The following is a 19,512-nucleotide window of genomic DNA, read 5'->3' as shown; positions in this document are numbered from 1 at the left end:
CTCCCAAGGGAGACAGTGTGGAGGGACAAGTGCACACACCTCACAGGAGCCACAGGGATCATTTTTTGGCCAAGCAACCTGAGGGTCCCACAGACCTCACACAACCCCCAGCTTGTGCAACTTGTGGTCCTTTACTAGCCTTTGTCTATCTGATAAACTCAAAACTTAAATGAAGCTACAGGTGACAATTTGAGAGTGGGAGGACATCTGACTGACACGCACACGGACAGTAATCTGCTGATCTTTAAGCAACCTGCAGATATTTAAGAAGGCTTCTGAAAGAGGAAATCATCACCTAACATGAGCTCCACACTTACTCAGCTTCATGTTGCTTCCCTCCCAAGGCACCTTCACGTCTGGGGCCCTGATATCTCGCCCAGCCCTGCTGCTCCCCCACGCTCATGTGGGTGATAAACTTCATCCCCCAGATGAAGAAGTTCCCCTCAGGGTGAGCCTGAGGAAACCTGCCTGGTGCCACAGACCACACCAGTGAGGACACAGGGACAAATCACTAAGTGATGGGTTGTATGCCTTCACAGTATGGTGCTTTAACCCTTACTCATTTCCTACCAGTCCGGTTCTTATTAATTTCACATAATATCTAGTTTATAATTGCATTGTTACTTAAAAATGCTGGTCAGGTACAATAGATTTTGTTCTATTTTTCTATTGCAGGGTAATATATTAAAAATGAAATAAAAATAGGGAAAAAACCCCACAGAAAACATTAGGGATCATGCAAATAGATAAGAGCAAACTAAATTGTGTTTCCAGCCTAAGAGCCTTGACACTTTCCTACTAACTACAGCAGGGAATGCTAGGGCTGTATCCACACTTTTAATTCAGACTGCTGCATGCAGGTACTTCAGGATTTCAGTTTTATGCTGTGTATCATCTAAGGTGTCTCTGTGTGTTTCTAATTGCTTTCTCCATGCAAAAGAGATGCCATAGATTACCAACAACAGACTTATTAATCATCAATCTAAGTGCAGCTAGGCTTATGCATAAAATATTTATAAGTGTTTATATACCTCTGGCTAATGCTTACAGTCAGTGAGTGCTAGACAAAGCATGCTGGAGCTATCAAATGGTCATATCTTTCCATGATATTCAGTCTGTAGCTGACCTTTATTCCAGATTATATCTGTGATAAAAAGGGGTTTTTAATATATAAAGGAAATTATTTTTAAAATGCTTACTTTCCTGGGGAGCTGAAAAACTTGACTGAGTGCATATTTTTTTGTAGACCTAGGGGACTGTTTATTGCTGCCTGTATGGTCTTTCAGATCAACATCAACTACTTCATGAGCAAATATGATTTCTCTCTTGACTTCGTAGTTTCAAAAGGTATGACTATGAAATAGGCCTTATGTGAACTATAAGGGATATGCAGGGGGGGAAATCCAATTACTATATGAGTTTAATTGTATCTCTTCACACACTGTGAAACCAAGAAGGAGACTAATCAGCTTTCAAATAAAGTCTATTCACATTTTACATATTTCTGGTTGTTGGAAAAAGCATATTTACATTCTAAAGAATGCATTCATCAGTTTCTGGTCAAACAACATCTAAGCATGCACGTCTTCCTTTCGCAGTCAGGCTCAAAAAAATGTAATTCAGTAATGAGAACTACAGAGTCCTCTTTCATTTCCATTGAGCTCTTATGTTTAAAAAAAGAGCCAGTCAAACGATTTATTTCACTTATTTATTTATTTACTTACTTTGCAAATAAATTTTGTGATGATATTCATCCCTTTTTTTTCCCTCCCTCTTTGTAAATCATTTGTAAACCAATCCAAATACTGTGACTGTATATCTTATTTGCAGGCATTTCCACAAACTTATTTCTGTCTTTGAAACATTTTTTACCTCTTTGTTTTGAATACGTGTCATTTGGTCTTCTTGGTGAGGGACCAGTCAGAGGGAAGATACTAGAAACATTGAATTAATCCAACATTCATTTTGCTTGGAAGCAGAGCAATTCCCCAGCCATTCCTATAAAACAAAACCTGTATGGAGGGTCATAAATATTTGAGGGTAAAACAAAGTACAAGCAGTTTGGAATTCTGCATAAAATACCCCACGCTTGACCTCACTCTCTTATTTTTTCCTCCTTGAATTGTTCCTCTTGCCATCATTTTTAAGCAGAAGTATCAGGGCCATTGCCTCCCTGACCCTGTCTGTACTCCTGAAGCACAGAGCTCTGCATCTGGCACAGTCACAGCAGTGCTCTGTGGAATGCTCTGTCCCACACTTCCCTGTTTGTCTGCAGCTCCTCGCCAAAAACATTAAAAAAGCTCAACATACATCTGTGAAGGTACAAATGGGCAGCTGCAGACATCTCATGAAGAAAAGAAAAGGAATATTTCAGGAGGCTACCAAGCCACAGATGATATCTTTGAGACACTGTACAATATGTTAAGTTTCTGGGTCAGTTACAAAAATTTATTGATGGCATTTGCAAATCAGTTCAACCTAAATTCTGCTGGCTTCCTTCTGCCAGAAGACTGGGTTTTGAAATATTTTTTCCTTCTTCCTCTGGTCCATCTCAGAAAAAGTTGTCATCAACTTAACTGAATTGATGCTCTCTGGCTTCTACCATGCAGTGACAACAAAATTGTAATTACATGAAAAAAGGCTGATGTTCAGCAGCAAGCTGTGCTTCAGTTGTGTGTTTCCTTTTGATCCCAAGGTAACCCGTGGCAGTGGTAGGTAAAATGATTTTTCAAGCATAAGCAAAAAGCCCCAGAGGAAGAAATATGCTGTATAATCATGAGAGGAAATACAGCACTTTTTATTGAGGACACCATACCTTTACTCAGTGCAGACACAAATACCCCTCTCAAAGGAAACGTAACCAATGTTTTCAAGCATTCTGCTGCCTCACATGCAAATCTTAAGCTATTTACAAGAATCCAGAGTCTCTGTATTGAAGAAGTGATGCCTGGAAAACAGCGATAGGTTTCTCCACATGACTATGTATTTGTGTGCTGCAGGGAAGTGTGCATCTAAGCCCAGGCACATCCCTCCAACAGCCCCAAAAGTATCACCAAGTTGTTCAGGCTGGTGTGCCACAGCCTCCACAAGTAAAACAGCTAAGAAAGATGCTCTGTGTGCACAAAAAAGCAGCAGGCAGACAGCTGTGATTTTAGGCTCCTACTTAAGCACAGTATTAAGCACATACTTGTCATTATGCATTGAAATGAACAGTGTTACTCATTTGCTTAAAGTGACACCTGAAGGGCCCAGCACTGTTCCCAGGGGACTCTGTTGCCATCCCACTACTGCTTCTCCAGCTGCACTGCAAAGATGGGACCCCCAGTGATGATCCCCATGGTAAATCTCTTTTTGCAGGAAATGTAACCTCTGAGTATCATCCCCAGCCATCCTGAGTGCCTCACACTGCATGTCTCAATTGATGGGGACATGTTCATGCAGACCTTATAGCAGACTCCCAGGGCCTGAAGGGAGTCTGCAAGAGAACAATAGGTAGACATTTTACAAGGGCACGGAGTAACAGACAAGGGCAAATGGATTTAAATTGAAAGAGCTGGGATTTAGATTAGATATTAAGAAGAAATGCCTGACTGTGAAGGTACTGAGGCACTGGAACAGGTGGCCCAGAGAAGCTGTGGATGGCACTACAATCCTGGCAGTGTTCAAGGCCAGGCTGGACAGGGCTCTGAGCAAACTGCTCTAGTGGAAGATCCTGCCTATGGCAGAGGGGTTGGAGTTAGATGATCTTTAATGTTTCTTCCAATCCAAACCATTCAATAATTCTATGATATTTAACAACTTACCTTGTTTCTCGTCGGAGCACACGTGACTTTTGTTTGGGGCCGCAGTGGGAAGCACTTATATTTCAAAAGGAGCATTTTGTCACAGCCTTGTTCCCTGTCAGTATTAAAGCTCCCAACAGTTTGACTAGACACTAACTGGCAGCTGACAGCTGTAACTTACTGGACAGAGCCATGGTTACTCCAGGAGCATAGACCTTGAGCTTGGCATCACCAAGAACACATCCAGGAGTCTACTCGTGTTGAGCTTCCACTTGGCCTGCACACACATGGATCACAGTTTTATCCTCACCTGCTTTTAAGTTATGTGTATTAAAATAGCCAGGACCATGCCACAGTAGGTGATATTTTATATCATTACAAATATTTTTAAAACTGCTCCAATTTTTCAGACCCCAAAATGAAACATCATGTGCCCTGCTTTTTTTATGCACATTGAACACCATCAGATTCAGTTCATGCTTCGGAGGAGGGGAAATTAATGCCTAAAACTTCTCTGAAATTAATCAAAACCCTACACTTCCCCAGCTCAATATTGAGAATGCCTTAATATTTTCTAGTGGGCATCAAAATATCAAATTATCATTAATCAATTTTGAGGGTATCATATAATGCTCTCTTATGAACTTGTGTGCAGCTGTTCTTGCTGAAGGGAGTGTTGCCTGAATCAAGAAATAAATATTCCAGGACCTTCCAGAAAGGCAAAGGTCTTTTTCCCATGTCCTGTAAATGCAATTCTTGTAAAGTAGTTTAATGTTTTTTTTCATTTTCAGTATCTCCCATTGTGTGCACCAGCAAAATTTGTGCATATACAGCTTAAGCTTAACAAGAGGTTTTTCATCAAGATATAATTTTCTTCAGTATGTATACATTTATTATACATTTATTCAGCTTTGTTGCCAGGCATCTATCTATTCTAATGAAATACAATTATGCCCTGAACATTATTTTTGTAATATTTAGAAGTACCATTTAGCACAAACTTGCTATTTTTTCCCCAAATGCATGCTATTTACAATTTCAACAGACCATTTCAATGCTTGCTTCAGATTCCAGCTCTAGAATTAGGAAGAATATTAAATCACTAAACTATTTTTGAACATGATCTAACATATTTTACAAAAAAAATGGAATTTTAGAGTGCTCCTTGAACAATTAGATCCATTAGGTATGTGGCTTCCTTAAAGGCAATAGCTAACCTAATAGGGTGGCCATATACAATATTTTATTTAGATGATATTTTGGATTTTAGTGTTTATAAAATGAAGCCATTGCTTAGTGAATCTCTTAAATTTATGCAAACAGACTATTTATCATCTTCAGAAGTCTCTAACTGGCTGTTTATGTTTCACTCAGACTTAAATAAGGTGACTGCTTTCTGGCCACTGAGCAATTTTTAACACACCTTTCAATAATACTTTCTCAAAAGCTATTATTGGCCCTTGTTCATATAGAAAGGTTGTCATCAGTGTGTCAGCAAACATTGGAATGTGAACATACTCTGAGAGAATGACACAAAGAGAGAGAGAGAGAGAGAGATGTGCTGAAATTGTGTTGAGGTACAGGTTCAGGAAAACTGCCTGTCTTTGAGACTAGTGTCCTTAAATTTTATCTCTGGATAGATGATATCCAAAATGGAAACCAGGTTCTTCTAATTTAGTCTGTATGTTCTGAGATAGTCACTGAGCTACCAGTGATGTGATTTCACAATTAATTTTGAAGGCAAAGTAGGATGGATACTTGCCCCAAGTTTCCCAGATGCACTGTAGAGTCATTATAGTATTATATCACATTATGTAGTTATTAAATCAGAGGTGTGGCCTCATAATCTTAAACCTGCTGGAAAGAGCTTGTACTCTCTGGAGGAAAGTCATCAACTGTGCTAGAGGGGCTGCATGGGACAGAGTTTCTGCCTAATGTTCTAAGAAACCCAAAACAGAAAAGGAGGAGGGAGGAGATCCTGTCCTTGTGTGTTAGAGAATGCCTCTTGGTTACCTATAGCTAAAAATCAGAAGTCACAATTTCTAGAAGATGCTTAAGTCTATTTGGATTTTCAGAATCTTGGGTGAAACACTACTATGCAAAACAAAGTATAAATGCCTAAAGAATTATTTATCACGAAGTGGTACATTTCCAGCTACACTGGAGGCATTTGCTTCAGCTGATATAAGGAATGAGCCCCTTGATGATACTCAGACATATTTCTCTTTAATTCTCTTTAATCAGCTGCATTAGCTGATATTCACCAAAGGTATGTATTCAAAGATAAACTTTCAAAATCCTTTCAATTGCAAGCCTTTTTTCTAAAACCCTAAAATTCAACTGCTTGGGAATAAAACCAGTTTGGGAGTAAAACCAGTACTCAAACTGTACTGAGGCATATGACTGAACATACTGAGCTCTCCAAAGCCAGCTTCCTATTTCCTCTACCCCCCCCAGCCACAGCCTTTTGGCCAGAATAGTTTCCTCTAAAATGCCAGAAGTGCAACAAGTAGCTGAGGACTTTCCTAAGTGACTGACCCAAATTCATAATCACTGCAGGTATCTTCCTCAGGGAGATGCAAGAAAAAGTGGCAGCACTGCTAGATGAACCATGAGAACAGCTCCTCCTCACCATTGCCTCAGAGGCTGTTCCTACACCCCTACTTCTGCCAAAGCAGGAGAGCAGCCTATAACACCAACTGGTGTCAGCTGGTACAGTGGCACCACGTTATGCTGTAAAAAATCTGACTTTGAAGCTTCCATTCTTGCAGTGTCATAAACACTGAGAGTCAAACTCAGGATCTTCAGCACCAAAAAGCATATATTTCCACCTTGAAAGTTCAGAATAATCTTCTTTGAGCTGTAGCTAGGCAATAGACTCTTCCTGTCAGTGAATCAGCTGCTGGAGGAAAAATTCACTTTATGCACAAGATACTGCATTTACATTTTGACCCATTTGAAAGATGTCTGAGGGGGAGTGACAAGTCAGTCAGAAATCTTAATATTTTGGCAAAGTTCATTCCAGATTCCTAACAAGAAGAAAAATAATAGTCTAGGTTCAAATATAGTAGCTTATTCTTATGTTTTATTTATGAAAATCATTTAATTAACAGTTCTTTGCCTCTGCTTCACACCCCACTTCTCCTGAAATTTTCTGACTATACTGCACAGTGCAAAGACTATGCACACCCTCTAGAGAAAAACAGTGCCCAGGCTACTGGGCTTTCTGCTCAAAGTGGACCAGCTAATTCAGCTCAGGAAAGTGGCTTTGAAGTTACATAATATTTCTGTTTCCTGCATTTGAGTTCATAATGGGGAAGTCTCTGGACTGCAAACTGGATGCCCTTCAGGTGAGGCCAAGCCAAAAGAGGCTCCCCAAGTCACACCTGGCACGGTCTACCTGTGTGGCACCCTAGATCTAATGTGATGTTAAAGCTACTAACAGGCAGCAGTGCAGACCTTGGGCAGCCTGGCTCTACTGATCCTGCTGCCCTGTGCTGCCCTTTGAGGCAGGCATAGCTTCATGTGACCCTTTTTTCATCCTTTGAATATAGAGGGAAGTTTGATAAATTGATTCTATGCTTTAAACTGTGAATGGAAAGTCATAAAATCCTGGAAAGCCATCTTTGAGTCCTGAGGGTTCAAGCGAGGTTTTGTATCACAGATCTGACTGAGCTGTCCCTGATGGAGAGAATGCCATAGCAGGGATCCCAACAGCTTCAGCAGGAAAGAGCTACCCACTGTGTCCATCCCTCTGCCCTTCCTCTGCCCCAGTGCTAACCTGAAAATTACCTCTTTTCCAAATCTGTCCCTGTATGGATATTATGAATTAGAATTTAATATTCCAAAGGCACGTCAAAAGTGGAACACAGAGAGAATTTGACAAGGTTACAAATGGGCTGTAATAAAACCAAAACACCACCTGTTATTCATGCAAGACTTTACATTTCTGGGAGACCAACAAACTCTTATTGCTTCTCCTTTTGGGGTGCACAAAACTGTGTTCATATTCCTGTCTGCCTCACTACCAACCACAAAATCTCCTTGCCCTGGAATAAAAGAAAAAGAGGAAGAATTCCTAGAACAATATAATCTTTTTAAAGGTTTTCCACAATCCCCTTCCTCAAAGACATAGTAACTGGAAACCATGGGAACACAGATCCCTACTGCTAGCCTATATTATTCAGCAATATTCTTAAGAATCTACTAACTAATTTCTCAGGGGGGAATAAAGGAAACTGGAAAGTCTATTTCCCAATAGAAAATGGAGTAAATCTCTCACAGGAAGACTTACACACACACACACACACACACACACACACACACACAGACACACAGACACACACACACACACAGACACACACACACATACAGTTTTTTGCAGTCTAATTCAAAATAGACATAGAAGTCAATTGGAACAACAGTGCAATTTAGAATGCAGCTTTCAATACAGTCTGTCACATAGCCTATACATAGAATTGGAGTCTCATATGCCTCCAGTTTCAAAGATAAATCATAACTTGTGCACACACAAATCTATATTTCATCACATCATCCTAAGGCAGATAATCTGAATTCTGTATCAGTCACCATGTTATGATTTTCTAAGCCTTTCATTGTTTTAACACAGCACTGAAGTAATGGTGCCAAATACTGCAGTTTACAGTATAATGAATCTAGGTAGTTAGTTGTTATTGTAAAATAGTCATCTCAGTTATATAAAAGTTTTGATCTTAAATTACAAGATGTTCCTATTTTGTATTAGAGATGTCAGGAATATTTTTTAACTATAAAAGGGTGAAAAAAAAAAAAAAGTCTTCCTAAGTATTTAATTTAAAGAGAGATACTGCATGCAACCCAAAAATGCTCTTAGGAGTATGATTGCCTGAATCTTAAGTACTTGGTAGTTTCCAGGCTGTGTTAGCCAGGGCACTGAATAAAGGGCAGAAATGCAGTCAGTTCTATGTCATCACTTGCAAGACAGAGCAGGGCCACTTTGTTGTGCGCTTTTTGATAGCAAAGGCAGGATTCAGGCATCAGCTGAGCTGAAATTACTCCTTCTCAATTCTCTTTGCCAGTTTTCCATGCTCTGAGGCTCACCATTTGATTTTAAACAAATCATTTAAACAAATATTTAAAATATTCACAACTATTGTCTTCCAGAGAGGGGTGTGCTGTCTCTTACCTCCAGTCTCTCAGCACGTTAGGCTGCCAGTGAAGCCTGGAGGGGGCTCAGTGGCTGCTGCAAGCCCCTATCTAGGCAGGAGCACACAGCTCAGCAGGACCTTCCACTGAACACAACCATCCTCCTGGAAAAGCAGATGTTGACTTGTACCATGTGGGAGTTGTATAATGTCCCTCACCGTCGTGCTCAATTTAGTACATTTGCATCCCTCTGCATCTTACCACTGTGAATGTCTTAGCTGGTATTTAATGGTTTGTGTTGTTTTAAATTGGATCCAAACCTTATTTACCTGGGTCTATTAGAATTTCTGTTCTGTTTCCTCACTTATTCAGAGGTATTGTTCTCCCTCCTTGTTTAGTTTGGTCTGATTTTGATTGTCCTTAAAGGCTCCATCTTCTCCCAAGACCACATACTTGTGAACGTCTTTTTTTCTTGATAAGCTCAGGAATGCAATTGTGGTTCCTCACCCTGCAGTCTTGCCATCCAATTGCATCAGCATGCCCAATCTCTGTTTTCCCCCAGCAGAACTTTTTTCAGGAACAATGCTTCTCTGTGCAAAGTTGCAATCTCTGGAGGACTCTGTTGTGATGGGCATTGCATCATCCCTCTGCCTTCATATGCACAGGTATTTTTAAAGGACAAACTAGAAAAGGCCAGTTGTGAGGTCAGACAAAAGTCAGAAACAAAATACCTTGTTATCTTGAAAAGGCCTTGAATGATACAGCTACATCTTTTTATTATTGGTCATAATGGTAAATTCCCTCTCAGGTGAAAAAAAAACTGAAAGACATGGAACACAATCTATGATTTCTCTGTCTTGGCAAACATTCTATACTACCCAAACACACACAAAGCTAATGGAATTTATAAGGTGAGGAACTGACTAAGAGGGAGGGCTTATAAGAAGCTAATGAGGTTTTCAATAAAATAAATAACTGCCTCTCTACACACCCCTAGCCAAAGTTACTCAAAAATATTTTTTTTTAACAACCATACTATCTATCCTTCCTTATTTGTGCACATATGTGTACATATATTTTTATTTTTCTTCTTAGTCGGAGAGATTGCCTGTGCAGGCTGAAATGCTGGATAAGGAGCATCTCTGACCACCAGCCAGAATCAAATACACAGTCTTAGCTGAGGTCAGGACAGACCTATTGGTAAGGGACTGGGCAATACACAGCAGTACCCACTGGAATAGGAATGAGTCCTCTGGAAAACAGCTGTGAACCCTTTTGAGAAACAGCCTTTCCCATTCAGAAATCCACTTACAACAACAAATCCCATGCTGTCAGGGGAACCTGCAAAACAAAAAGCATAGGGAAGCCCTGCTGGGTCAGACCTTCTAGCCCAGTACTCTGTATTAGCAGAGAGAGAAGCAGTTACTTAACTATTTATCCTCCTAATACTCCTGCAGGTTCCAGAGCTCCTGGGCTGAAGACTTTATGGTGTACATCCCAGATTATTCTATTACCTGCATTTTATGGACCTAAATAGATGTCCATTAATTTGTGCATATCCTTTCTGACCCCACGGATGCAATCTGCATTCACAGCCTCCTGCTTCAAAAGATTCAGATATTAACTCTCTGATGTAAAAAGTAGTTCTTTGTGTCTGTTTCAAACCAATTTCTGCTAGTTTCAATGCATATTTCTTGTTCTAGACTTGCACTAGAAAAAGTCTGTTCTAGGTTAGCAAATCAAGACACCAGACCTCAGGCTAGACACCCTAGATGTGGTCCTGGATTTGTGCTACTTAGCTGTCAATTGATGCTGTCATGAACAACATCATATTCCCCTTAGCCTCCACTCCATCCTGAGAAATCACAGTCTTATTGGTTTTTCTTCATAAGGAACCTTCTTCACCCTCTTAGTTGGTTGCCCTTTCCATTATCTTTTCTATGTCCACTATGTCCTTTTTAAATTGTGAAGTTCTTCACTCAGAAAGTTCATCAAAGTTTTAGGTAAGAGCAAAATAGTGTTTTCTGGTTTGCTCTCAGTACATTGATAGTGATGTTTCACATTGTGCTGATTTTTGGCTGGCATGATATCCAAGCAGTGATTTTAGAGGACCATCAAGGACAACATCAAGACCTCTTCCCTGAGTAGTAACTACCATCACAATTTAGATTATTCCTCTCTAATTCTGCACTTTTTTCATCTGTTGGGTTTTGTGGACAACACTTTCTGAAGTTACTCACTATGAGCACAGTACTTGACTAACCAAAAAACATTCTTAATATCATCTGCAGGTTTGGAGATGTCACTACTCATGCTCATGTCAGTCAGCTGAGGTCTGACCAGCTGGATTTGCCTTTCCTATCCTCTTTGGAGGTGCACTGGGGGTTATATTATTCCCATACCTGTGGGTCTTTCCCAGATTCTGGTATAAATATTCATCTGTGCTTTTAATTAACAGAGACATCAGCCAAGCAACCCAGTGTTGCTGCCTCCTCCACAGTGTCAAGAGATTGAAGCTTACATTGGTTTAGCTTCTCCCTTTACTGGGCAATCAGGTAATTCCCCTTATGACAGGTAACAACAAAGTGAGACCTGCCCTAGCTGAGGTACATCAGCCTTACTCACTTATCCAGGGACAAATTCCACTTTTCTCCCCATCTTTCTTAGCCAAACTGCCATGAAACTTTTTTTACTTGTGGTCCTCTGTTCAGTACACTTTCATGTATGCAACCCTTAATTCCATGGCTTGTTTTTGTTTGCTCAAGAGTTCCCAATAATCATCAGCACCTGCTAAAACAAAAATATAAAGGGTTTGAAACAGAAGTGCACTACTGTAATCTGAAACTTCTTGTTAATCTAGCAATACTTTGTAATAAATCTGCCAAGCAGGATACTGTAAACCAAATGAAGAAAAAAATATAGTGCCTGTATTTAGCTGGAGAGAAGGAGTGTGGATAACCATAGTCCTTGAATTTTGACTTCAGTGGTGTAAAGCTTCAGAACAGCTTTTAAGGAAAAAGATAATTAAAGACATCGAGGTCAAATGAAAATGGTATAAAATACAGCATGGGTTTAACAAAAGTAGATTGTACCAGATTAACCTCATACATTTCTTTGACAAGATAACCTACACTCTAGACAAAGGACGTGATTGATCCCATCTGTCTTAACTTTAGCAAAGCCTATGATAACAAACTGGGAATTAATAGTAAAACAGGAAGAGATGGGGATTAGCAGAGAAATTGTGAGGATGAGAAGCTGTCTGAAGTCAGACAGAGTGTTCTTTTTGAAAGGGAAGGCTTATGGCTGAAAGGAAATTAGGAAATGACGTTCCTCAAGAATCAGCTTTGACCTCACTTCATATAACTTCATAAAAGTCACTAACAATCAGGGAAGAAACATTCAGAAACGCTAATAAAGGAAAATAACTCACAAATGGAAAGGTTTTTTCACTGATGAGAAGAACTGGGTTACAGTTCACAAAAAAAGGGATTGATTGAATGAATAACCATTAAGGACCATTTAACAAAATAAAAGGAAATCTTAAAGTGCCAACAGAAGGATAACAATCTTTGTGACTAACAGCAAGAAATTATCCTGTAGGCTGAATGCTCCACCCTTGGAAATTGTTAAGAAGAAAGATTTGTTTCTGCTTGTTGATTTGTAGGAGGGCTGTAGGCCACTAATAAGAGGAAAAGCAAACATGAAAAAAGCAAATCCAAGCACACATAAACAAGAGCTGTTTCTGTAGAGGTGGGGAACAATACTTGCTATTGGGAGAAATAAAATTCTAAATGGGAGAGGTACAAGGAAGAATTATAGGGATAATCAAAGGACTGAAGAACTTATTTTTGGTGAAAAGTCAAGAAGAAAGTTGAGACAGAGAGACTGAAAGGAACATGATTGTTATGCACTAAATTATTTAGGCTTAAATCAGAGTTCATCCAAGAAAAAATGAGTACAAGCCTTAAATTGGATTTCTTGAGCTTGAAATATATGGACTCAAGAATTAGATTAGTTTTTTGAAGGGAACAAGAGGGACAAAAAAAAACCTAGTTTTAATATACATTCTTACAGTAAAGGAGATGTAATAGTGCTTGCAGTAGCCAGGGATGGCACTCAATTAACTCTGAAGTCTCCTTCCCAGTCCTGTATGTTTCCTTTAACAGAAGCAGTAATCCAACTTTGCCACTTAAACGGAGCAGTTAGAGGAAGAATTCCTGCAGAGCAGTGGCTTCTTCTCTGGAAGTCTGCAGATTTTTTTTAACCAAAAAAGTTTAACCTGCCAATCTTGGCTTTCTCTTTGCAGTGGCCACCCTTTGCACAAGCAGTGTGAAGGAGGGGCAGCAGTGGCCTTGCAGATGTCTGTGACCTGTTGCCATCACCCACCTTGGCACAGAAACCCTTGAATCCACAGGGAAGGAAAGAGTCTCTGAGCTCAGCTGTGGGGCTGGACATGTATTTGACTCTGGTAAGAGGTTTCCTTCTGTTTTACATTCACAGCATCTCTATGTAGCTGACAAAAGCAGGCTTGAAGTGCTGGCTAGGAACTTGTCCCATGGTAGATTCAATCCAGTGCAATTCGCAGGAAGTGAGAAGCTGTGGCAGCACAGACTCCAGTGGGACTGCTGCAACCCTGCCAGGGACTGGGGTATGTGTGCTCCAGTTTAATCAACACAAGCAATGTGTGCTTCCCACGCTGCCATTTCTTATGTAGACCTATCCTCCAAAGCTAATAATCTTTACTATCCAGAGGATTTCACATCTAGAAATATATGGCAGTTTAATTTGTATTTGATACTGTACGAAAACAAATGGGGAGGTGAGATCTAACCTCTGCGGGGTTCTGTATCCTAATATAGACACAGTTCATTACTTTTGTCCAGTTTATTGGGGTCTTTCTCAGCCCACTGATGGTCTGCATTATTTAGGTGCATAAAACAAGTAGGAGCAATATATTAGCCAAATACTGTTTATGATACACTGAGAGAAGATTGCCCAGTTGAGGCAGTGCTCAAGTGCTTCCCAGTCAAAACATCACAGTAATTGTAGATTCAGAAAGAGTGAGGTTTTTCCCACCTCATTTTTAATCCTCCCTCAATTCTTTAACGACCCAACCACTTATTAGAAACATGGAAAAGTGTCTCAGCAAAGGTACTTCAGGGAAGTTTAACAGACTTGGAAAGTATTGTTCCACAGATGACATCAATGTCATTGATGCAGGCAGCACTAAATCATCTGTGATTTAAAATTTGACAAAAACACACAAAATAGAAGGGCCATAAATGAAAATGGTTAGGCTTCCAGTATCAGCTTGGAATATAAGAACTAATAGAGCAACATTTATTTTGTAGCATTAAACTATTTTGTGAGGGGTGATTTGTGGTTTGACAGAGATCGGACTCGTACAGGATGATAACACTCAATGGCTTTATGACCTCACACTGTGAAGTTCCTCATATATTACCAAAAAACTCTATTATTCCCTAACCCATGTGTTTTACTTCAAAATAACTTTAGCAGATGCTTTCTGTAGGGAAAAGTTGGAACACAGGAAAGCAAGCTGTAGATAGCAGACATCTGCTATCTGGTTTTTAAACAATGTGTGAGAGCCCAGGTTTCCCCCATGTATCCCCATTCCCAGTAAGAAGTGTTAGCCCCAATCCACAGAGCTTTGCAGATGCTTTGCACCACATTAGCAACACAAAGCATCACACAGGGTTTATCACCCAAGGAAAAAATACATAGGCAGAAATTCATAGGCAGAAAATGAAGATCACAGTCAGAAATATTTCCTTTGGGTTATGGCACAATTCTCACAAGAAGAGTTTAAATTCATCAGTCTGGAACTGGAATCCTGGAATTATTTTCACCTCAAAACCAAGCTCTGAGCACTAGCCTGCAGTCACTATGGATCAGTACAGTGTAATTTTGGTCTCTCACACAAGAAGACATCCCGGCTGCCACTTGGAGGGAAATTATCCACCAGGGCCCTCTTTGTTAATTAATATAAATTTAGAGGCCAACTTGAATGCATGGCTTTTTGCAAATTACTCTTTTTTTTTTTTTCAGCTGCAAGCCTGAGTCTTCCTTCCTTTTCTATACCACGGAAAATGGGGAACAGATTTCTGTTTCCTAATGTTAATGTCCAAAAAATCCAAGGTTATAGACTCAGTTGTCAATGGCAACAGCAATATCATTGTTTAGCCTCTAATTAATAGCATGGTGTGAGTACAATTATCAGTAAGCTTGTGTTTCCACAAATAGCAATTCTGATTCCTTGGTGCAGAAATATTACTCATCACATAAATCTAGTCCAGAATGGTGCTTACCTGTGAAGGTTGTAGCAGATGACTCCAAACTTTAAAGTTCAAGATCCTTCCTAAGGCTAAACAACAAAGAATTCCACACACTGAAACTCTTTTCAGTTGGATTCCATCAAAGTAGTAGATTTCCAAATGGTAAATTTTTAGGCTTTTTGTCTGTTTCCTATTATATTCCCAGCCTGGCTAGGTAGTCCCACAGGGCTATTTTTGCAGCAATGAAAGTCTGAGTTACGTCCTTGCTGTGAACTGCCTCTGGAGTAGCTTTTCTTTCCATTCATGAAAGAAAAATCCCTCCACTCGGCTACTTGCACCAGATAACTCAAGTTGACCAACTGGAATATCCTGCTGACTGCTATGTGGCTCTTTATGTTCATTGTAATATATTTTTCCTGTAGGCCTTGAGAAGCCTAAGTTCCCATGCAAAAATCCAAATTATCTGAGCTGATTCAATAGCAAATAACATTCTCACTTTTTGCACTTGGAAGCTACCCACTTTACTTGCACTTAAATATTAAGCTATACTGGATCTACATTTGTCCACCTTTTTCATAGCCTTCCTTTCCTATTTCCCTGACAGTAGAATGAAGGAGTTTTAGGATCACAGGAATGAATGCTCTGGAAAAAAAGAAACAAACCAAAAACTGTATTGGTGCATAAATCGAGCTTCACTAAAGCTTCTGTACCCCACTTCCAGGAAGTTATAATTTGCTCTTGCAGGATATTTATGGATAAATGATGCAAAGAGATACTATCCTGGGACATAAGGTACAAGTCAATTAAAGAAGGGATGAAGATGTTTTCTTTGGGGAAACACACCCAGTTCACACTACGTCTCTGCTTTCCTTCTGAGGAATAAAAATTTCAGGCTGTGACCATAATGTGAGGGGTGAGACTTTCTGAAGGACATCTGATTGTAGCCAAAGATTTCTCTGGTCAGCCCAGTAAGCAATGGAAAGGATTTCCCAGAATTTCAGTTTCCCTCTGCACAAGCAATACCACAGCATAGGACTCTAAGACTTGAAACTCCTGAAAATCAGGGAAGATTTTGGCTTGTGACTCTGTCTTGAAGGCTACTGCATCTCTAAAATAGAAACCTTCCAATTTCCAGCCTACATTTATTCATGGCCCTCTTACATCTGTTTCTTCTTGTGCCTGCATCGTCCTCTACCTTAAATCTCTCTTTCCCTTTGCAGAATTTACCTCCATAATGCATTTATAGATAGCAATCATATCCCATTCTCAGCCTTCTCTCTCTTCATCGAAATGACATTAAGCATTTATAGAGCATTTTTATGTCTGAAGTTCTGAACAGACATTATGAGTTTCTCCTCACCAAGAAGATGGGCAGATAAGCAATATGAGAGTTTTCATCTTCTCATTTTTGACTCTTAGTGCGTGTTTGTGATGAGATCATTCAGGCAGAAAGCTGAAGCTGTCACACTACCGAGGAGCATCACATTACAGCCAGAAGGAGAGTCAGAATTCACAAGCACCAAACAGCATTCCAGAAAACAGCCTGGATCAAGGTCTATTTCATCTTGGTTTTGCAATATATAAGCTTTCCCCTCCTTCTAAACATCAGTGTTTCACAATAGCTGATAATTTAGAATATTAAAGAAGCAACATTTTAGTACCAGCAATGTTATCAAATTTGCTAGTGACACATCAAAGAAAATAAACATACGTACACATATGTTTTGCACAACCTTTCAATGCTTTGGCTGCACTGTGGCTCATCAATCCAAGGGTCACAGCTGTGAATATTTTGTTCTAAAAACTTTGGAACCATCCATAACTGGAAATTTGTTAATGGAATAGTAATGGCCTCATATATCCAAAAGCAGAGGAACATATCTGGAGACACTGAAAGAATATATACCAAAATGCAATAAAGAAATGCAGTATCTCTGATTGCTTCCAAAAAAATCTTGCAAGCAGCACAAAGCCTACATAAAAATCTGGCGGGATCTCTGGCTAGTTTTCAGATACATAGCAGGGTACATGTAAATCTTTAGTGCTCAAAGAGATGAAAAAAAGAAAGCAAGGAATCAGATCTTATACATACAAAAGACAAAAGCTGAGCTTTCATTTTCCAAAGTTATCCAAATCGTGTAAATACAACCCAGCAAGTTCTCATTCAGTAAGAGTCCAAGCAAAAATCAAAGTGTTAGACATCAATTCCTCAGAAAAAGGCAACTTCAAATATCTGGGTATCCTAATATCTGATTAAAAAAAAAAAAAAAAAGACACATTAACTCAATGGATAAGTGTCTCTCTTGTAACAAAGTCCTATTTCACATCCAGGATTATTTTCCACAGGGAAGTTTTACTGCCTCCTTGTGACATCTGCAAAGCTGCACAAAAAGTTGTGTGTGTCATCAAGAATGCTGATCACCATTACCTGTTTTTACAGTGACAACCCTTAATGGGAGAGGAGAGAGGAATATTCTAATTTGGAAAAGATGCAATATTTCTAATATAAATTATAGCCCCATGTGAAAAGCAAAGAAGACCTGATAGATTACTGTCTTGCTTAAGATTTGCATCTCTCCTGAGCCCTGCCAGGGCAGCCACCTGCAGCAGTTACAGGTGAGTCCAAAGTGACTGCTTAATGCCAAAATAATGTCATTGCTTTTAGACCTGTTTGGGCTCAAGAGCAAGCACATGACTTAAAACAGGGTCTCAATCCCTGCTTTATTCCCCAGTCCCTGGAGTGCCTCAGCACACCCAACTCAGATTCTGAAGCCATACCTAAGCATCCTCAGGACTCCCTTGCACAGAGGCACAGCGAAAAGCAACCCAAATACCAAACCAAGGACGCTGCTCTTCCCACTGAGGAATGTCAGAGACAGTGCTACAAAACAGCACCCAGCCAAATATATGTTGTGGCAGCAGAGTCTTTTGCAAACCAAACGAAGGAAGTCCTCAAAACAGGCCAAAAAACAAGGCCTATTGTCAACAAACCGACCAATACCCTCTAGGCTGGTAGCAGAAAAATTCTTCATCGATCAATCATCGAGCCAACAGAAGACAATGTAGACAGTTAAATGATAAGGACATTATCAAACAACAAATAGTAGAAAAGGAGTTTATAATTCAGATTAACTTGTATCAAAGGGGAGACAATCCTGGCTCATTACAGTATTTTTATTTTGAGCAGGTGAGCTTTAAGACCTGTTTATTGAAGTCACTTGAACCAAAGATCGCAGAGACCTAAATGAGAAGGCATAAAAAACCCTCTAAGTCATTTGGATAAAGTTAAATCTGGTATATGCATTCTAAGTATGGAGAAAGGAAAAACTTCATAGAGTATGTTGGATGGAAATCCATATTAAAAATTATAGTGAAGGTGACTACAAGAAAGAGATGAAGACTGATAAGTAATTAAAACAACTGCTTAACCTTATCCTAAGACAGCAGCACTCAATACACTGCTATCAAAATAAAAGAACATACTTATTGCAGTCCTGCAACTTTGTCCACAGTCCAAGACTGTTCAATATTACCATTAATGATGGGAATGATGGAATGCTGCATATGCTTATGAAATTTACAATGACTAAAGCTGTGAGAACAGAGGAGAACAAGACTGAAATTCAAATTGCACTGGAAAATTGGATAAATAACTTGCAAAAATGAGACTGAATACAAGTGAGAGGACAAACATGGGGCACAACTCTTAGGCAGGAATAATCAGTTTGCACAAATACAAGACAGGGAACAACTGGTTAAGTAGAAATTCAGCATAAAAGGGTGTGAGGATTATAGGGGATTACAAAATAAGTGCAGTTCAGCAATGTAGGGCTAACATTGCTAACAAATGGCATAAGGGCACAAAAACACAATATAAAAGCAAGAAGATAGCCTGTGAAATATATGAACTACTCACTCAGCATTGTGTAAAGTCTTTGCTTTACTATTGTGTCTACTTTGAATACTTTAGATCAGAAACTAAGGAAAAAACAACACCTGGAATGGTCAGAGACTTAAAATATCTGATAGAAAGAGTGAATGAACAACAACAACAACAACAAAACAACAACAAAAAGAGGTGGATGGATGACATGATGACAGTTATTGGAGGGTTATATAAAGGATAAATCAGGAACTGTCATAACATTAGTGGAAAGTGTTCAAAGGAAAAGTAAATTCACAGTAAACCTTTTCTTGCCTTGATGCAAAAATATTAAAGAAAAGAGCAAGGACATGATACACTGGAGATGGGATGATTAAACATAATCTTCATAGACCCATGAGCT

General features: G+C 39.4%; 1 long non-coding RNA gene across 1 annotated transcript in view; it reads right to left on the bottom strand.

The window, feature by feature from the left end:
* Nucleotides 1-11,552: 11,552 nt before the first annotated feature.
* The window catches only part of LOC111940189 (uncharacterized), a 67,554-nt gene continuing 59,594 nt past the window's right edge, over nt 11,553-19,512 (bottom strand). The window contains exon 10 of the long non-coding RNA XR_015285068.1: nt 11,553-11,717. This is a non-coding gene — a long non-coding RNA (uncharacterized LOC111940189). The remainder of the gene's footprint in view (nt 11,718-19,512) is intronic.

This window comes from Cyanistes caeruleus, chromosome 3, assembly GCF_971803275.1.
Source record: "Cyanistes caeruleus chromosome 3, bCyaCae1.hap1.1, whole genome shotgun sequence".
Lineage (NCBI taxonomy): Eukaryota > Metazoa > Chordata > Aves > Passeriformes > Paridae > Cyanistes > Cyanistes caeruleus.
This window is presented reverse-complemented; position numbering and strand designations above follow the sequence as displayed.